This window comes from Salmo trutta, chromosome 28 (genome assembly GCF_901001165.1).
Source record: "Salmo trutta chromosome 28, fSalTru1.1, whole genome shotgun sequence".
Taxonomy (NCBI): Eukaryota; Metazoa; Chordata; class Actinopteri; order Salmoniformes; family Salmonidae; genus Salmo; species Salmo trutta.
In genome coordinates this window covers 42,502,670-42,518,465 of record NC_042984.1, presented here as the reverse complement: position 1 = coordinate 42,518,465, position 15,796 = coordinate 42,502,670, and positions in this window count along the sequence as shown.

The window sequence follows — 15,796 nt, the reverse complement described above, 5'->3', positions numbered from 1 at the left end:
GGAAACAGACTCAAAGTAACTTAGCAGTGACAAGTGAGGTCCTGCCTGGCAGAGACGCTGTCCTAGGTAGTGGCTCGATGGGTGGGGCTTGGGAAATTCCCAGGCAGGTGTCATGACTGTCCTGATCAGGTCAGGGTACAGGAGACCACCACCCTACAGATTATCTCCCAAACCCCCAACAGAGGAGGAGAGATCTAGGGGTCTGAAGATGTGGGGGTTTTATGACACCTCACGCCCATAATAAACCTTAGGCCACAGAGAAATTCCTTTGTCCTAACAATGGAGAACTGGCCTCAGAACATTAAACATGCAATAAAGGGACTTTGGAACAATGGTTTCCGTCAGCCACAATGGTGGTCATGACGAGAGGTGGAATATTAAAATGTATGTAACTTTTGTATTGTTTTTAAAGGTTAAGAGATGACGTTATTATGAAAACATTGTACCTTTAAGAGTTTTCCCAGTATATGCCTGATGTTTATACATTGTACGTTGTGTGGAAAATATCCAAATCAAACAGAATGTTTTGGTAAAGATGAAATGTGAAGTTAGTGTCTAAAATTGGATTTTAGTCAAATCCAGGCCTTGCCCCTTTACTTGGTCCGCCCAGAGAATTGCCCTAAAGGCGGTTACACCCACTTCTGACCCGAGGGTATAAGACAGGAGAGTGAAGAATTAACATATCAGACTAATTGACCCCAAGCTGCAGCGAAGGTCTAACAAAGTCAACGAACCCCAAAACGAAACACAAGGTTGAAGACAAAGAAATATTTTCTACACGAGCTACGGACGAGTAGCTGTGTCTAAGCGGGTGAATTCAAGCCGAACCACCCAGCCTCCACTCCCCATTAAATCGTGGTATCGACACCGTTCGAGTACGAAGCTGTGAGCTCTGAGCTACAGAGCTGTCTGTCCTCAGAAGACCCTTTTCAGATCAATGGTGAGGGATCAGACCACTTAGCCAAGAAGGACACTGATATCGTGAGGACAACCAGAGAGTTGCGCCGGAGAAGTGCGTCATTGAGAAGCCTAAACGACCCACGCGGAGCTTCCCACCTGAGACCTCCAACACGTAATTACATCATTATATTCTGACCCATAAGAGCGGCAGTTCGGGGCAAGGCTAGGTTTAAATAAGCATAGCTGACAAATGAACCCAAATGTATATTTCTCTCGTGTACTTCCTTTGTTTCTCTCTCTTTTAAATCCCCATTTTGGGTAACACGCGCCATAGTGTGTTGGCCCGTTATACTAAGTCCTAATCAATAGCTAGACTGTGTTTTGTGTATGTGTATTTTTATCATCATTTTAGCTTGCTAGTAAATAAATAATCAACTAAGATTGGTGTGGTAAACTCATTGGTGAAGCCCGGGTCCGTGCAGATTCCCGGATTATGCGACGTTCAGAATGAGACTGTAGAGGAAATGGATTAATTTAGCGACTGTTGTAAAATCGATATTCTGATATCCTTTGAGTTAATTTGGGAAATAGAAACTCAATCAAAATAATGTTCCCATGGTGCCCCAGGTTAATGAGTTAATAATTGCTTGATTCATTGCTTAATTCATTTAATCACGCAATTATAAACCGTTAATCATTCGATGAGCAACAGTCGTCACATTAACTAATACAACGTCACGACATATGGTGCCCCCTGTGAGGAGTCTAAGATAGGACTAGGCCGCACTGTTGTGTTATTCCATATCAATTGTGTAGCAAGATATATACATTCCATTAATAGCTATAGGCAGGACTAGTGCGGGAGAGAAGTGTGTGTGTGTCGTTCCATTTCACCCAGATACTGGTCGGGAGAGAACGACCCCTGTTGTATATCTGACCAAAGCCAGTGTGAAGGGGGGTCTACTGAATGCTACGAGCTAGGACATATGTACCAGCCGATGTAGGCATTCTGAGAAATAATACTAGTTGGGCCAAATGTAGTGTTATTTCTGTCGATCGCTTTCAGGAGTGATCTGACTCGGTCATAAGTAATTCCTACAGCAGAGGACATATGAGCCAGCCATTACGGAAATTAGAGTAGATCTATTCGTTTGACCGAAGCAAAGTTATTATCTCTCTACCTCTCGCGTTTGGTAACGGGAAGAGGTTAAGGGTTGAACGTGAGACGTCACCAAGTAAACCTGTTCCCTTGTTGGAGGGAACATCCCTTGTGCGGCGAGGGGTAAACCCCGCACAAGGAAAGCTAAGCATTGCGCCAGATGCTAAGCTAACAAAGGGGAGCAGCCATTTTTGTTTTCCTCTTTGTTCATAGTGAATTCCCGCGTTAGGCGGGAATCCTGTGAGATCTCAGCTTGGGCTATCCGTAACCTCTGGCGAAGAATCGCCAGTCATTTTTCGTGAAATAAGTCAGGTTACGCTGTAGGATATCAAACCAGTCTTAACTGATTAGATATCATTGTCTTGTTCAATTTTATACATACATTAAATTGATACACTACCTTTCCAGGTTGGTTATGGGAATAATACACACACGAATGTGCCATAACCAATGAGACATGGTTAAACTGTTCCACGTTAACTTAGATATAGCAACTATTTCAGGTTAATTAAAGCTAATTCCTTTAGCCTATACGGGGTTGACTAATCATTCAAATTGATTAATAGATTAAAGCTGTTTTACCAGCTTAATGGTGTTTAGGTAGACTTTTTAACAGTATTGTAAAATTCTATTTTCACTGGTACCCTGTCGATTTTAGCTTGTGTTAACAGTGACCTCCGGTGGTGAAGAATCACCAGTAATTATTTTTAATAATTCAGGTTATGCTGTACGATATCTAACCAGTCTCAACTGATTGGATATCATTGTCTCGTTCAATTTAATATACATTAAATTGCTAAACTACCTGTCCAGGTTGGTTATTGGAATAATACGCAAACTAATGTGTTCTAACCAATGAGACATAGTTAAACTTTTCAACGTTAACTTAGAGATAGCAACTCTTTCAGGTGAATTAAAATTAAAATTCCCAAATAGCCTATACAGGTTAGATTTATCATTAAAATCGATTTAATCAATTAAACCTGTTTTGGCAAGTTCAGTAATAACCAACTCACATTACTGACCCAGTCTTGATGATTCATTGACGTTTACAAACTGAGTTAAATCGTGTTTGCAGCCTCCAACTAAAAACCCCAAACATTACGTAAATTGAAATAACTGACAATCATAATAATGAGCAATCCATCAGATGGGTTTCCACCCATTTCCCCTCTAATCAGTGGACCTTCACCCACGGAAAGATTGATCGCGGACCTCAGCAACGATGCAAATCCTAACTATGCCGAGGAGCTGAAAATGTTAGATTTCAATGCCATAAGCGAGAAAAATGCAGACATTGCGACAGACGCTCTTCAAAATAGACCATCAGGCGGAGGCCTTGTGAAGGTTCTCTCCAGTTTAGCCCTCAACTATGCCCACCAGCAGAGATGGACAGTGCACCAGTACCTCAGTGCCCAGCAGAGGCACGAGCAGGAAGCTGGGGAGTTCAAGGTACAGGTGGAGAGAACCAGGGAGCTGGCATCGAAAGCCGAAAAAGATAAGCTACTGCTAGCTGAGGAACTGTGTGTGAGAACAGATAAATCGGAAGATCTGTCTAACACTTATAACAAAGAACGCGAACAAACTCTTGACCAAGTCCGTATTCTAAAAGAACAACTCGGTTTAGCCAAATCTAAATACGATGAAGTCCACGCGAAACTAGATGAATCGGACGAGCTAGCTAGAAAACGGGGCGAGCAAATTGATGCCCTACAAACAGTTGTGAATGAAACCACTCAAAGCAATAATGCTCTATTCCAAAAGCTGCAGACCAAAGACGATCAGTTAATGAACACAATGACCAAGTTGGAGGACAAAACAGCAGAACTCATTGAAGTCGCTGATTTAATGAAGGATGAGAAAGACCAGGTGAGAAAGTTGGAAAATGTGACCTCTAAACAAAAGGAGGACATCGCATCACTGGATCTCTCACTCCACACTCGCGACCTCTCCCTGCAAACCATGACAGATAAGTATGAGGCCGAGCGAAGCAAGGGTGACACCTACGTGTCGAAAATAAACACCCTCAACTCCCAGGTGGAATCTGCGATGCAGCATAACACCACCCTTAGGTATCACCTGGAGGAACTCCAGAACAGTCACGCGCTATCGCGGGACAACCAAACCAAGCAACCTAGCTCACATCCGGAGCTAAGAGAACGAGGGAATGTAGATGACAGGAGATTTCAGCCTCTTTCTCTTGGCCATTCGGCCCACAGTGAATTGGGGCCTCCTCGCCAACACAACCACAGCTTGACTTTTCCTCTTGGACTCTCGGCCCACAATTCTCCACGGGAGAGTGCAGATGCTCCCCGCGCACTTTGCGGGGATCGCCTTGACAAAATCGTCAATCGACACTGAGACATTCTTAGCAGACATAGAGGACGCCTTGGATGACTACCCAAACGCTACGAATGCAGACAGGCTCTATCTTTAGAAGCGAACGTCACTGAAACAGGAATGGAAGACCTATTACCGTTCAAACAACTTTTTCTGTCAAACATGTCTCCCAACTTCATTAACTACTTGGGCTCTACTGCCCACGTCGGGTTGCCAATCTCGACGCTCCGAGAGCTGGCAAGCACGGCTATTGAAGCATCAAAAGCAAGCCGGGCTAAGAGCCCGGACACCTCGACTTTCGAGCTTAGGCGGGAACCATCACTCGAATTAGAAGGGGCTGCATCAGGGACATATGCTGTAAAAGAGGACGATCAAAGGGGGTGGCTACCAAGTAACCACCACCCCGACAACCACCGCCGTAACAATAGCTACGATGAACGTCCCCAATCTAACAGGTCCCGTAGAGATCAACCTAGCCGACATGCCCCTCCGCCTAACTCTCACAAAGGGTCAGGACACAAGGGTAACAAGCGTAACAAGGGCAACAAAGTGTTCAACAATGATTTAAACGCTAACCGAAATGATATAGAAGCTCTGATAAAAGATGTACTGCATCGTAAGAAATTTGAGAAAGAGGACAAGGATAAATCTTCATGACTAGGCGTAAAATCGTTGGAAACCGAGTCTGCCGAAATTCATGCAATTCAAGAGGACGCAAACATTTCCATTACCCCCGCCCCCACTCAAATCCCTGTCCAGGTACCGCCCGTTCTAGACACAAGCCCGCAGGTTTTGTCTACAGACTTGGACACGGAGGTGGAGATGCACGAGATAAGCAGCTTTGCAACAGATGATTCCTCTCCCATTCCGATAGAGGACCCACTGGGTCACGTAGGTGACTTATCTGTCTTGGAAATCGACGCAGATTACAAACCGCTCCTTTCTCCCAACCCACTCCATTTTGTTAGGGATATGACGAGAAAAACCAACTCGAACAGGCCATACCTTAGAACAGTCCTGGAGGACTGTGTGACCTGTCACGCTCTGATAGATTCGGGTTCGACAATTTCCCTCATATCCGAAACCTTGCTGGATGAACTAAAAAGGGCAGTGGACCCAACAAAACGTTGGTTGAAAACGGAACATTGCGATACGAATCTTTGAAGTTTCACTCAAGCTACCTCGCCCCTAACCAAACCTCTCCTACTTAAACTCAACTTCGAAAGCGTGTCACTGATACACACCGTGTATGTGACTAGCATCGAAATCGAACGAATGCTTATTGGGAGTGATTTAATTGACCGTTTGGTACCACTAATGGATTGGAAAACCAATCAAATCTGGTCACAAATACCTATGCCAACTCCGTTGACTTCGCCGCATTCTTCCAAGGCTACCTGCCATACATTGTGCAACGACGTGGGTCCGACGTCAGCATCTGACGCAAACCCTGTGAACTTGGCCATGAGCCCGCCATTTGTGGCAAATGACAATGTGAGTTCGACTCGGAACTTAACCGAACATGTGGTTTTCTTGTGCGGCTTGGGTGATTCACCAGCCGACACTTACCGCCCTCCTCTGATAGGGGGCGTGTGCCTAAACGGCACTATGGCTGAGGATACCAGGCTGGCCACCTGGTCAGAAAAATCCGCAATCAGTTTGGAAATGTTCAACGAAATTTCGAAAACGGCTAACTGCCATCCCCTTGTGCCGAAAACGTTTAGATTTCCACTGGGAACGACTCCCCAGACAACACTCACCGCAATAGGGGTGTGTGCGCTATCGATCCGCATTGGAACCAAGGAATTATCCCACTACCTACTGGTTGTCGCGGACCTCCCACATACAGTCTATGTGGGAGCGGACATTTTGGTAAGATTGGGTGTTAAACTTGATACCATACACCAAGTTCTTTGGTCTTTGGCGCAGCCAAACCAACATGCCTTGTCTTTCGACCCGGTGCGAATGGCTTCCGGGCAGACTATTCCTGAAGCTTGCAAGGCGATAACTGAGTCCGCCATGTTGATACCGGCAAGAACCACAGAGGTTTCTGTAAGACTGAACCTGGCGCCCGGATACCGGATGGAAGGCACCACTGCGTTCTTCCAACCCTCTCCAAAACTATTCGACTTGGGGCTAACTATCAATGGCAACCCACGGTTGGAACTAACCGCTAGATCCACTTACCTCCTGGTACAAAATCTGACTCAAGCGGATATTTCCATTCCTCGGCACACTCAGCTAGGAACATTGATCGATTACGCCTTCCATGATTTTGAACTAGTTGTTCCTGTGATTGGGCCTCTTCCGTCCTCCCTAGACCTAGATGGCGAGGGAGGTACGCTGTTTACTTGTCAGTCAAAAGCAATAGCACTAACTCCCGTATTGCCACTGGACGACACATCGGCATTCCGGCTGGATGTCGATCCTGACAGCAACCTGTTAATATACTCCATCGTCACGGAGGATGATATTGCGTCTCCTCCTGCATGCGAAGTACACTCTTGTGAGGTAACAACCGATGACTCTTCCAAAAGTGACATGCCGTCACCACCCGATGAAGACCTGTACAATGTCGCCGAACCATATCCTGGTTTCCATGCACAGGTAATACAACTACTGTCGGAGGCTGATGCTCTTGTCAATGACACTGAACGCCATCAGTTGAGAGAATTGTTTAACAAACACAGTGAGATCTGGTCGACAGACTCGCTGGATTGCGGGGTTACGGGTATCCATGTGGTGCGTATTCCTACGCCACCCGGAGCAACTCCTACGTTTGTTAGACAATACAAAATCCCGCTCGCAGCATACGCAGCAGTACAAGAGATTATCGATTCTTTATTAGCTAAACGGATAATCAGGGAATGTAACAGTACGTACAGCGCTCCCGTGTGGCCCGTTCTGAAACCAACGGGTAAATGGCGTCTTACCATTGACTATAGACAACTCAACAAACTGGTTCCGTTGTCTCGTTGGCCAATGACACAGCTCGACCAAGAGTTGCCAAAGGTGGCAAACGCCAAGTACTTCTCCACCGTCGAAGTGGCAAATGGTTTCTGGACCATGACAGTCGACCCGCGTGACCAACACAAGTTGGCTTTCTCTTTCTCGAACAAGCTCTTCACGTTCAATCGTTGCCCATTCGGGTATGCGAACTCCCCCTCAGAGTTCAACATCTTCCTGCACAAGGCGATGCCAGACGCAGCCTCTAGGGGGACGATAATTTACGTGGACGACGTTCTCATGAGAAGTGAGACTTGGTAACATCACCTCAATGAAATGGACCACGTTCTCACCCAACTCGGGACTGCAGGGGCTAAGTTGGCCATCATGAAAGGACAATGGTGCAGGACCAAGGTAAACTACGTTGGGCTTCTGGTGGGTGCCGAGGGCATCCTGCCACAGTCTAACCGAATCCAAGCAGTCCGCAACATCAAAAGACCTACAAACCTTCACGAGGTGCGCAGCTTCTTGGGAGTATGTAATTACTCCCGTCAATTCATCGAAAACTACGCCGACTTGTCAAAACCGTTGACTCACCTTCTTCAGAAAGACACCCCATTCGTTTGGGATGCCACTCACAACGAAGCGGTGGCTTCCTTGAAAAACCTGCTTTGCGAGGCACCCTGCCTGGTATACCCCAACAAAGACAAGACATTCTTTTTGGAAGTCGGTTTCTCAGAGCACTGCCTTAGCGCTGGGTTGTACCAAAAATACGACCAAGACAAACGTGTGGTTGCTTACGCGAGCAAAACACTCAACCCCGCCGAACACAAATACTCAGACTGCGAAAAAGCGCTGCTGTCGACAGTCTGGGCGATCAAACACTTCACCAGTTATGTCGGCGGACAAAAGGTGATCATAGAAACATGTCACCAGCCTGTGACTTTTCTGAAAAGCCAACGAATCCGTGAGGGTGCTGTACACAACAGCAGGATAGCGGCTTGGCTCATGACGCTGCAGAGCCATGATGTAGTAATCAACTACGCAAAAGCGAAGAACCTGCCTTTGGGCAGTGCTTTGGCGGTGTGTCAACACTGTGGTGACGATGAAACCGACTCCGGACCACCCCCGCGTGACATCGCTCCGCCATTGCCTTCGAACCATCACTATTTCGAAGAGAACGTGTGTCTCGACATGCCGATCGCATTTGTAGATGGCTGTTTTTACCGCCATCTAGACCACTTGCAAGCTGGGGTGGGATTGGTATGGCACAACGACATTCCGTGCAAACCACTTCAATTTCAGCTTGGCAACAAGACCAGCCAGTTTGCAGAAGTGGCTGGCGTGCTGATCACCCTGCAAACAGCGGTGAAACACGAATTGGCAGAACTGGCGATCTGCACCGACTCAAACTACGCGAGACTCACCTTCTTATGCCACTTGCCGTTTTGGAAACAAAAGCACATGACTACTTCAAGTGGTAAAGAGGTGAAAAACAAAGAGCTCATTCTAGCTTGTGATGACCTCATCACCAAACACGACATACAGGTGTATTGGAAGAAAGTCAAGGGACACTCCAAATCACCTGGTCGTGACAAACTTGGCAACGACCATGCTGACAGCATGGCGAAATCTGGTGCAATTCACGGCACCCCTTGGGTGTTTGCTGCTCGAGACGAAAAACCCACTGAGGAAGCTATGGTGTCTGCGGTAACGCGTAGCCATGTAGCACCACGGAAAACGTCATCGCACAAACATAATGTGTTGCTAACGCATTCATTCATGAATGGCGACCTGGTAGCAATGCAACACCAAGATGAGTCCCTCGCCACTTTGATGGCATTCCTGTCGGATCCTGTCAACCAACCAGTGTCCGAACTGGCTTTGGCAGGTTCACACGACTTGCGTTCGCTGTACGCAACTAAACAGCACCTCACACTTGTAGATGACCTTTCGGTGTATGTTTCAGAAACCGACACCGTGCGAAGGTGGGTGGTTCCTAAAACACAGAGGGGGATAATGATAGCTCATGCCCACGACGAGCCATGTGGAGGCCATAGGGGGGTCAAGGCTACATGTGAAACATTGCGACAGGTGGCCCACTGGCCTCACATGGAACAAGACGTGGCACGATACGTGAGGGGGTGTCTAGTTTGCTGCCAGTTTCAACCCACCAAGCCACTTCACAGAGCACCCCTGCAACGCAAGGGTGTGTCTTACCCCTGGAGCTCGATCCAGATCGACTGGGTCGGCCCAGTTGCCAGGTCTGCCAGAGGCAACAAGTACCTCCTCACAGTGACTTGCGCATTCACAAAGTGGGTGGAGTGCCTGCCGGCGACCAATGACACAGCGGAAACCACTGCCGTTCTTTTGCTAAACCACGTTTTCAGTCGTTTCGGCCTGCCAGGAGAAACCGTGGACAGCGACAGAGGAACCCACTTTTCGGCAGCTGTAATGACCGAACTGTGGAAGCTCCTGGGAGTCAAAGCTAAACTCCACATCGCGTACCACCCTAGGAGCTCGGGGGGGTAGAAAGGAGCAACCAATCAATTGTCAGAATCTTGAGGAAATATGTGGCAGCCAACCACAAAGATTGGGACCTCAAACTCCCATTGGTACTGATGGCAATCAGAGCCACACGCAACAGGTCTACGGGAATGACACCCTTTGAGATGATGACGGGCCGGCAAATGACCCTTCCACTGCATCTCCTGTACCAACCGGGAGATGTCGCCGCAGCCACCGCCTACACGGCTCATCAATACGTGACCGACTTGCGGAACCATCTCCAGACTACCTTTGCGTACGCTCAAGGACAATTGGAAAGAAGTGCAGAAGGTGACAAGACCTATTACGACAAAAAGCCTCACACCAGGTGTTCGAGGTCGGAGATAAGGTGTGGTACTACATATACACCAAACCCGCGGGCGTCGCAACAAAGTTCCTGCCCCACTGGACGGGGCCACACGAGATTGTGGTGAAGCTATCACCTGTAGCTTACCAGATCAAAATCAGCAAAGGTCGACAAAACGCCACATCAAAATGGGTCCACCGGAACCAAATCAAGTTGTACACTCCCCCCATGGGAATAGAAGGGGTGCTAGCCAGCACCGAATAGATAAAAACCCTAGCAAAAAACCAGAGGTACTAAGAAAATTCTTAAGTACCCTCAGCTGATCCCTTCCAGGAGACCAGTACGTTGCACCTAATATCTTTTATTCTCTTCCCAGCTACCAGATATACATCTGTTGTCACTAGTGATATCGTCCTGCGCTGTACTGATTAAAAGTAAGAAAAACAGAAAAATAGTTGTCAAAACAATTTTTGTTTACGAATTCAAATAACTGAAATAATCCAACAATCTCTGATTATGTGTTTCTGTAGGATGGAGTTCCTTTGGATGATCCTGACACTCTGCGCCCTGGTCAAAACCAACCCAGCAGACGTAATCACGAACGGACCCCCTACGGGAATCGTTCTCCGCGACGATCCAGGACTCCTCATAACTAACTGCAGAGTACACACGCAGAGGGTATATGTCCGCCTAGATGCAGAGAATGTGTACCGCCAACACATTTCACCTGCGGCGCATTTGAGTTGGGCCGGGGCTGACTGTACCAGCCAGGCAATTAAGCACGCCCAGCTAGACACTGCCCATATGTTGGCCCAACTCCAAAAGTTCACAGTAACCCAGTCAGAACTAGCTGACCCCAGGCGAGAAAAACGATTCGTCGGGGCGCTACTATCGATAGGGGCAGCCGTAGGGTCACTATTTGCCCTAGGTACCACTGCCGTCAACGCAGTCAGTCTAGCCACAGTCAAGAGGAATGTTAGGGGAGATTACTGAAGAGATGCCACTTATCCAGCAGCAGATGAAGGCACAGGCCCTTAGGTTGCAACATGTGGGAAAGTCTCTCCAGGACACTATTCTGGTGGTCAACACACACGCTACTCTCCTGAACAAAACTATCCTGTCTGTAGGAAAGCTAGCAGAGGTCATGAACCATGACTTTGCCCATGTCCAATTGGTTCGATTGTTACTGGAGGATTTTCTCTGTGAAGTTAGCTCTTCTATGGACCACTTGGCCATGAATAGAATCCCCTCATATCTAGTGCCCCTCTCAATGGTGCACGACATATTGACCTCAGCTACTTCAACCACACTAAGGCCGTTACAATCACATTTGGCCTATAGTCTGGGGTCGGCCATCCCAATACACGTTGATGTTGATCGTAATGAAGTGGGTTTTCTACTGACGCTGCCGGTTGTTGAACTGGAGAATATCTATAGATTGAAAACGGTTCTCAATGTAGGATTTTGGCACGACAGTACCCACGTAAAGATTGCCACGCCCCCAGTTGTAGCTTACCAGGAAAACAACCCAGATTTCTATCTCACCCCTAACCTGCTAATGGGTACTCTAACCAAAGATGTCCACTACCTTTGTCCTAGCAAACCATTTGTCAGGGATAACACTGAGCGTCTTTGTGGTATTAAAGCTATCACCAGCGAAGAACGCTGTAGAGCCAAACTAACAGCCAGGGATGGGGCCACCACCACACAAGTGGAGGTGGTAGGGAACCGATGGTTGGTCAACACACCGTTCGCAGCCGCCACTATGACTTACGAACGCCATGACTCCATCACCCAATTGAACCTCCCCAACCAGACTGTTTTTGTTACGGTACCAGAGGGGGCGATTATTCACGTAGACGACCTCGCTCTATACCACCTTCCCGACGACCGGATAGACACAGAGATTGAAATGCCGGACGCTTTTGCTAAACGTTCCCTTGAGTTACCACAAGCCATTCAATACCAAATCCAGTACGAGGGACCCATGACTGTTGATCTTAGCGTACTGGATGAGGCACTGTTAGTCGACCCGACTGACTACAGACCAAAAGATTGGTCTGTCACCCGCTCTTGGACGGTGCCGGACAGTATCCTGACTGTTACCATGATCCTTGGTCTCATTTCCCTTGGCGTGTGCACCTACTACGTACACAGGCGCACACGTGCAATGGAAGACCTAATGAGGTCTTATACTAGGATCACCCGTGGGACGGAAGCGATCCCGATTTTTGGAAAGTTGGCAATGGATCCGGAAACCCTCTTACAGGGCCCAGTCCCAGCCTCCTCTCCCGAACTCACTAGGTCAGCCCAGTAATGTCCCTAATGTAAGCTTTGGCCTTCAGGGGCCAAGTTTTTCCAAGTGCCTTAACTACCCACCTGCAAGTAGGATCACCCTAGACATGACATTAGAGACAATGCCATGATAGAGCTATTTAGCCAAGACCTTGGACATATATAGAACATAGTCCATATTAGATGATTAAGGTGTGGTAGACATATTTTGTATACTTTTATGTTTTTATTCCAATTTTTCGTTTCATTACCTTTGACACTTAGGAAGCCTTAGAGCCAAGACGCCGCTCGTTTGGGGATGAAATGTAATGATGTATTGCCTGAGTGTTGTGCGTTATTAACGTCTGCCAAGTTACTGCCTAGGTCCACTAACCGGGATAACCGGACGACGGGCCGGAACACAGAGCCCTAGGTCCATTCTGGTGGTGATCCACAGCTTGCAGAAAGCCTACCAGGGTGAACCACCAAAGGGGGGGGGGGGCTGCTCTGATGATCCACAGACCAGGACATCCGATGGTCATTCTTATGGTGGGTTGCAACATGCAGAATCATTCCAAGTTGAACCTACCAGAGGGGGACTGTCATGACTGTCCTGATCAGGTCAGGGTACAGGAGACCACCACCCTACAGATTATCTCCCAAACCCCCAACAGAGGAGGAGAGATCTAGGGGTCTGAAGATGTGGGGGTTTATGACACCTCACGCCCATAATAAACCTTAGGCCACAGAGAAATTCCTTTGTCCTAACAATGGAGAACTGGCCTCAGAACATTAAACATGCAATAAAGGGACTTTGGAACAATGGTTTCCGTCAGCCACAATGGTGGTCATGACGAGAGGTGGAATATTAAAATGTATGTAACTTTTGTATTGTTTTTAAAGGTTAAGAGATGACGTTATTATGAAAACATTGTACCTTTAAGAGTTTTCCCAGTATATGCCTGATGTTTATACATTGTACGTTGTGTGGAAAATATCCAAATCAAACAGAATGTTTTGGTAAAGATGAAATGTGAAGTTAGTGTCTAAAATTGGATTTTAGTCAAATCCAGGCCTTGCCCCTTTACTTGGTCCGCCCAGAGAATTGCCCTAAAGGCGGTTACACCCACTTCTGACCCGAGGGTATAAGACAGGAGAGTGAAGAATTAACATATCAGACTAATTGACCCCAAGCTGCAGCGAAGGTCTAACAAAGTCAACGAACCCCAAAACGAAACACAAGGTTGAAGACAAAGAAATCTTTTCTACACGAGCTACGGACGAGTAGCTGTGTCTAAGCGGGTGAATTCAAGCCGAACCACCCAGCCTCCACTCCCCATTAAATCGTGGTATCGACACCGTTCGAGTACGAAGCTGTGAGCTCTGAGCTACAGAGCTGTCTGTCCTCAGAAGACCCCTTTCAGATCAAGGGTGAGGGATCAGACCACTTAGCCAAGAAGGACACTGATATCGTGAGGACAACCAGAGAGTTGCGCCGGAGAAGTGCGTCATTGAGAAGCCTAAACGACCCACGCGGAGCTTCCCACCTGAGACCTCCAACACCTAATTACATCATTATATTCTGACCCATAAGAGCGGCAGTTCGGGGCAAGGCTAGGTTTAAATAAGCATAGCTGGCAAATGAACCCAAATGTATATTTCTCTCGTGTACTTCCTTTGTTTCTCTCTCTTTTAAATCCCCATTTTGGGTAACACGCGCCATAGTGTGTTGGCCCGTTATACTAAGTCCTAATCAATAGCTAGACTGTGTTTTGTGTATGTGTATTTTTATCATCATTTTAGCTTGCTAGTAAATAAATAATCAACTAAGATTGGTGTGGTAAACTCATTGGTGAAGCCCGGGTCCGTGCAGATTCCCGGATTATGCGACGTTCAGAATGAGACTGTAGAGGAAATTGATTAATTTAGCGACTGTTGTAAAATCGATATTCTGATATCCTTTGAGTTAATTTGGGAAATAGAAATTCAATCAAAATAATGTTCCCATGGTGCCCCAGGTTAATGAGTTAATAATTGCTTGATTCATTGCTTATTTCATTTAATCACGCAATTATAAACCGTTAATCATTCGATGAGCAACAGTCGTCACATTAACTAATACAACGTCACGACACAGGTGTGGGGGCCCCTTTGCTCCAGACCTAATTTACAAGACAAAACAGAATATTCCTCAATGGAAATTGGACACATTTCCTACAAGCCTCTCATTTTCACAATAGCATGATGGTTGTTGTAACATCAACATTGAGAGAGCAAAATCATTGTAATTTATATCCACTTCACAGCTATTCATCTCCTTTCAAATGCTGTTTGAAACTTTCATTCAGATTAATCACATGGCATTGGTTGAGACATTGAAATACAACCTTTTTGACCTGTAGTGAGCTCAGTCAAACTAAGTCTGTGAATAATGATACAATACTTCCATGTGTCATTGAACACGTTACCTTTGGTCAGGCCCTCTAAAGTCCTCTGCATTTTACTCATCCTCCTCTCCAAGTTGGTAGGCCTGATCACCGACAACGACGAGACAGCCAATAGGGAGGAGGTCAGAGACCTGGCCGGGTGGTGCCAGAATAACAACCTATTCATCAACGTAACCAAGACTAAGGAGATGATTGTGGACTACAGGAAAAGGAGCCCCGAGCACGCCCCCATTCTCATCAACGGGGCTGTAATGGAGCAGGTTGAGAGCTTCAAGTTCCTTGGTGTCCACATCAACAACAAACTAGAATGGTCCAAACACACCAAGACGTGAAGAGGGCACGACAAAGCCTATTCCCCAACAGGAAACTAAAAAGATTTGGCATGGGTCCTGAGATCCTCAAAAGGTTCTACAGCTGCAACATCAAAAGCATCCTGACCGGTTGCATCACTGCCTGGTACGGCAATTGCTCGGCCTCCGACCGCAAGGCACTTCAGAGGGTAGTGCGTACGGCCCAGTACATCACTGGGGCAAAGCTGCCTGGCATCCAGGACCTCTACACCAGGCGGTGTCAGAGGAAGGCCCTAGAAATTGTCAAAGACCCCAGCCACCCCAGTCATAGACTGTTCTCTCTACTACCGCATGGCAAGCGGTACCGGAGTGCCAAGTCTAGGACAAAAAGGCTTCTCAACAGTTTTTACCCCCAAGCCATATGACTCCTGAACAGGTAACCACTTTGTGCTCCCGCACATTGGCTAACCGGGCTATCTGCATTGTGTCCCACCACCCGCCAACTCCTCTTTTTACGCTACTGCTACTCTCTGTTCATCATATATGCATAGTCACTTTAACCATACCTACATGTACATACTACCTC